This window comes from Gossypium hirsutum, chromosome A11 (genome assembly GCF_007990345.1).
Source record: "Gossypium hirsutum isolate 1008001.06 chromosome A11, Gossypium_hirsutum_v2.1, whole genome shotgun sequence".
In the NCBI taxonomy this organism is placed as follows: domain Eukaryota; kingdom Viridiplantae; phylum Streptophyta; class Magnoliopsida; order Malvales; family Malvaceae; genus Gossypium; species Gossypium hirsutum.
In genome coordinates this window covers 103,386,133-103,392,223 of record NC_053434.1, presented here as the reverse complement: position 1 = coordinate 103,392,223, position 6,091 = coordinate 103,386,133, and the positions used below count along the sequence as shown (strand labels likewise).

At 37.9% G+C, this 6,091-nt stretch overlaps 1 non-coding gene across 1 annotated transcript; it reads left to right on the top strand.

Annotated features, from left to right (window-relative positions):
- Positions 1-1,852: 1,852 nt before the first annotated feature.
- LOC121210687 (small nucleolar RNA R71) lies at positions 1,853-1,959 on the top strand. The gene has a single exon (XR_005905801.1). It is a non-coding gene; the product is annotated as a small nucleolar RNA R71 (small nucleolar RNA).
- The last annotated feature ends 4,132 nt before the right edge of the window (positions 1,960-6,091 follow it).

Genomic DNA, 6,091 nt, shown 5'->3' with positions numbered 1-6,091 from the left:
CTTCTTATGTTCTTTTAAAACTTGGATTAATTCTTCTTTCTCCTTGGGTCACAAATTAGAAGCAATAATAACTGGTAATGTAGAATTATTTCCAAGAAATGCATATTCTAAATGGTTTGGTAATTGTTTAAATTCCAGTTTGGGAGGCTCCTCAATAGTGGGTTTTTGCTTAAGTTCATCGTTTATCTTAATACCCTCATATTCTACTTGTCTTGACGAATGGTCATTAGGTTCCTCACCTGTCTCCTCGTCTTGAGCTGGATATGGTTCCGTCGTCTCCTCTTGTACAATTTCCTGAAAAGAGTCTTGAGTAAAATGATCAATAGAGTCAATGAAATAACATGAATCATCCTGTTCCCTAGAGAATCGTATAGCATCGTAAATTTTAAAGATCATCTCCTCGTCACTTACTCTAAGTACCAATTTACCGTCACCCACATCAATCACCGCTCTAGCAATGGCTAGGAATGGGCGTCCTAAAATTAAGGGTACTTCTACATTTTCATCTATGTCAAGCACAAAAAAATCAATAGGGAATATAAATTTATCTACTTTTACGAGCACGTCTTGTATAATACCCTTAGGATATTTAACAGATCTATCGGCTAATTGAATACTCATCCTAGTAGGTTTGGGTTCCCCAAGACCAAGTTGTTTGAGCATTTTATATGGCATCAAATTAATACTAGCGCCTAAATCAGCTAGTGCTTTTTCAACATTCAGATTACCAATTAAGCAAAGGATAATAAAACTTCCTGGATCTTTTAGTTTGGTTGGCAGCTTGTTTTGGAGTATGGCGGAGCATTCCTCGTTGAGTTCTACTGTAGATAAGTCCTCAAACTTCCTTTTGTTTGTTAGAAGCTCCTTCAAAAATTTTGCGTAGGTAGGCATCTACGAGATGGCTTCAACAAAAGGTAAGTTGATATGTAATTGCTTAAAAAGTTCAAGAAACTTACCGAATTGTGCATCAATGCGATCTTTTTTTAATTTTGCTGGATATGGAACTGGTGGTGTATATTCCTTCGGCATTGGTTTGTCACTATTTTCGAGTATTTCTTCCCTCCTTTCGCTTTCCACGACTTCTTGTGCTAACTTCTTTTTAGATTCCGATAACACTTTCCCACTCCTTAGTGTAACAACTTTGACATGCTCTCTTGATTTGGTATTACTAAGTAAATTTCCTAGTGGTCTTTCCGAGATTAGTTTGGAGAGCTGGCTTATCTGAGTTTCAAGCCCTTGGATCGATGCTTATTGATTCTTAAGTGTTGTCTCAGTGTTCTGAAAATGAGTTTCCGACACCAAAATTAACTTTGAGAGCATCTCTTCAAGGTTTGGCTTCTTTTCTTGTTGAAAACCCTGAGGATTTTATGGCTTTTGATTCCCTTGACCACCCTAGGAGAAATTTGGGTGGTTCCTCCAACCTGCATTATAAGTATTACTGTATGGGTTATTTTGAGATATAAAGTTATTGTTACCCATATAGTTGACTTGTTCCTCTTCGGTTGTAGGATTGAAGGATTGATATTCTGTATGCACACCTCCTCCGCTTGAGTCACACCTCATTACTGGATGTACCTGCGTAGAACTAAAAAAACCATCAATCTTTTTATTTAGAAGTTCTACCTGATTAGAGAGTATGGTAACTGAGTTGACGTTATAAACGCTGGCTGTTTTTGTTGGCTTTGTCCTCATAACTTGCCACTGATAGTTATTCAGTGACATTTCCTCTATAAACTCATAGGCATCTTCCGGTGTTTTATTGTTGATTGTTCCGCCAGTAGCTATGTCAACCATTTGCCGAGTCAAGGGATTCAGACCATTGTGGAATGTTTGTACTTGAAGCCAAAGCGATAACCTATGGTGAGGGCACCTTCTCAGTAAGTCTTTGTATCTCTCCCATGCATCGTAAAGTGTTTCTAAATCCATCTTCACAAAAGAAGAGATATCATTACGTAATTTAGCCATTTTAGCCAACAGAAAGTATTTTAGTCAAAATTTTTCGGTCATTTGTTCCCAAGTAGTAATTGACCCTCGTGGTAACAAGTTCAACCACTGTTTAGCTGTGTTTCTCAATGAAAAGGGAAATAACCGAAGGCGAATAGCATCATCAGAAACTCCATTGATTTTAAATGTATTGCAAAATTCCAGAAAGTTTGCTAAGTGAGCATTGGGATCTTCATCCTACAAACCATCAAACTGAAGGAATTGCTGTATCATCTGAATTGTGTTAGGTTTTAATTCAAAAGTATTTCCAGCTACAGCAGGTCTAACTATGCTAGATTCAGTTCCTGTTAAAGAAGGTTTAGCATAGTCATACATAGTGCGTGGAGCAGGATTTTGATTAGCCGCAATTGCAGGAGGTAGCTGATTTTTTTGGTTTTCATGCATCTCTTCGGTTGGGCTTTGAGTATCGTCTTCTTGCTCATTTTCTGTGTATCATAAGCTGCACTTTATTTCTCTTTGGTTTCTGCAAACTATGCGATCGATTTCTTCGTCAAAAAGTAATGGTCCCGACGGGTTTCTTCTAGTCATAAACTATAAAAACCTGCCAAGATAGAGAAAAAGTAAATTAATAAATAATAATAAAATTAAATTAAGTTGCAAGAAAAATAAATGGCTAAAGTAATAAAAATTGAGCGTTCCTAATATTTTAGCTCCCCGGCAACTGCGCCAAAAACTTGTTCGCGTGATTTGTAACAAGTAATAAATATTTATAATGAAGATCAAACCTAGACTAACTATTATCACGACAAAAAGGCAAGTGCACCTATCGAACAATAGTATAGTAATGGCAAGACCGGGATATTGTACCCAAGGGAACCAAAAGTACTAGTAATAACTATCTTTTTATTACCTAGCCTAAGAATAATGGGGTTTTGTTTTAATTAACTAATTACCTAAACTAAGAATGTACAGAGAAAAGAATTAGGGAATTGCTTTTGGGAAAATCGATTGACTTGAGACAATACCTAAGGAAAAATCCACCTAGACTTTACTTGTTATTCTGGCTCCGAACCGGATGATTTATTCATTCAACTTGTTTCGTAGAGATCCCTAAGTTATGTTATTATCCCTATTCAAGACTAATAACGTCTAATCCCTAGATTGAATAACCGAGACTTTTCTCTAATTAACACTCTAGGGTTGCATTAACTCGATCTATGGATCCCCTTATTAGGTTTCACCCTAATCCGGCAAAATCTTGTTACGCTATTTCTAAGTGTGCAATCACCTCTGCTTAATTATGAAAAAAGTACTCTTAGACAGGGTCTATTCCTCCTCTGAATAAGAGCATGACTTGAATCAGTATCCTGGGATATCAAAACAAGAATTAAGAACACATAATTAAGAACAAGTTAAATATTTATCATACGATTCAGACAATAATAACAAGATTCGTCTTAGGTTTCATTCCCTTTAGGTATCTAAGGGGTTTAGTTCCTAATAAAATAAGAGTACATCTCAAAGGTATTAAAATAACAAAATATAAAGAAAACCCAAAACTCCTTAAGGGAAATTGATGAGAGATCTTCAGTCTTGATGATGAAACGACTTCTGAGATGGATCAATCGGCTTTCTTGGAGTAATTCCTTACCCCTTCTTCTCCGTCTCCCTCTTTTCTCCTCTTATAGGGTGTATTTATAGGCTTTGGAATGCCTAGAAGCCCTCCCAAGTTGCCTTTTCCGAATTGGACCTAACTTGGGTTCAGCAGGGACACGCCGCGTGCCACGGCCGTGTGACGTGATTGTCAGGCCGTGTTCAATTCGTTAAATTGCACATGGCAGTGTGGGTTAATAGCTAGGCCATGTGAATCGTGAAAGCCTTGGTCGACACCTTGAAAGACACGGGCGTGTGAGCTACCCGTGTGGCAAGGCTTAGGCCATGTCATCTTCTCGATTTGGTCTGTTTTGTCTTTTTTTGGCTCATTTTTGGCTTCTTTCGCTCTTCTATGCTCTCCTAAGTATAAAACATGAAATTAAAGAATTAGGAGCATCGAATTCACCAATTCTAATGAGAAATCATCCATAAAATTCATTAAACATGGGGTGAAATTATGTATAATTTACGGTTTATCAATAGACCTCGAGGAACCAATTTTAGAGGTCAACCATGGAAAACGAAAGGTTTTAGAATAACCGAGACATGAAACCGAAGCAATTACCAGGTAAGTTTGTATAACCTGAAGTAAACTCTTAATATACTTAAACATGTATGTTCTTGAATGTATGAAAATTTAAATATTCATTGTCTGATAATTCAATGGAATGTACTTGTGTAATGAAAAGTTGATAAAGTGTCCCGGTTGAGACAAAAAGGGATATCCAATGGATAAGTCATTCCTTACATGACAAGAGATCCTAGATGTGTTGCAGAAAAGGATTTAGCCTGGACTGGTAATCTGATAATCTCAAAATAGAAAGGATCTAGCCCAGATGGGTGTTCCTTAAGTGATCGAGCCTCCCAAAGAATATGGGCACATTAAGGATTTAGCTTGGACGGGTAATCTGATTAAGGACTGAATAAAGCCTGGACTGACAATTCAGATCTGTGCTTATGAGCAATTGTTGTAAAAAGAGATTTAGCCTAGACTGGTAATCCTGACATTGCTCTATGAGTTATTACTACGGGGGATTTACCCTGGACTGGTAATCCCACCGTAAGATGTAAAGTTTGCGGGAGTGCATCCTTGAGATGATCACTTGTATGACTTGATGGTAATTGGCTATCCATCGAGATATTCTCAGAAATTCCACGTGATTAACATGCTGAAATAAAGAAAGGGGAATATCGAATTGATGAGCTCATCTATAATTAATGACATGATGTATTGTTATGAGACTAACTTGACGATTGAGTGCATGTGATAGGGAAACTATTTCATGCTTGTTGAAATTATTGATTAATATGGTTGTATGCTAAATAACTGGTAAGTTTACTTTCCAATTATCCGAACTTACTAAGCATATAAATGCTTACCCTTTTCTCTTTTCCCTGTCTTACAAAGCTCGTGAACTTGTGAAGATTGGAAGACGGTTGGAAAATCCAGACACTATCAACTTGTGCTGCTTTGGCATATAGATACTTTCATTTTGTTTAATGGCATGTATAGGGTTTTTGGTTATTTTGTTATATGTGTCATTTGGCTAGCCAATGTAGTGGCTTAAATGGTATACTTATTCTTTTGTATATGGCCATGAGATATGACTCATATTGATGTTGGTTGTAAACCTATTAATGATGCATGTATATGTTTAAATGTGCCATGAGATATGGTGATGAGGTTTGTCATGAATAGATGTTTGAAATGAGACTTAATAATTTGAGAGTGGTCATTGCCTACAATGCTATATGGTTATAATATGGCCTAAGTGTAAATTGTGTTAAATACATCCCTAATGAAAAAAGGGTAATGTAACATGTACTAAGCCGATGAGATGAAGTTAACATGCATTGAGTTATGCCAAAGTTGTTTAAAAGTATAACTAGGCCATGTTACCTACCATTGAAGTCTTTAAGTGTGTAGGGATGATAGAGGGTGACCAAAAGCTTGGAAAGTAGCCCAAAAAGAGTCCACACGGGTAGACGCACGGGCATGTGTCTACGCCATGTGAGACACACGGTCAGCCCTCATGGGCGTGTTGCCTGGCCGTGTGTCCCCTGTACTCAAAATTTTAGGTCAGTTTGCATGGTAGTAAACACACGGGCAGAGATACGGCCGTGTGTTTGAACCGTGTGGAGGACACGGCTGTGTGTCCCTAAATGCATGATGACATCATAAATAGAATGCTCGAGTTTTTGGGCACGGGCGATGACACGGACGTGTCTAGGCCGTGTAAAGGACACGGGCCAGGGACACAGGCGTGTGCTCGGCCGTGTGAAAACCCCTGTAGGTTTGAAATAAGAAATAAATTTAATTAATTCCACACGGGTAAGGGACACGTGCATGTCTCTAAGCATACGGGCGTGTGCTTTGCCTCCACACGAGCATGTGAGGAATAACCCTAGTAATTTTACTAAAAAGTTTTATATATCTCTGTTTAGTCCTGGATTGTTTTCAATGTATATTTGGGCCTCGTAGGCCACTAATAGG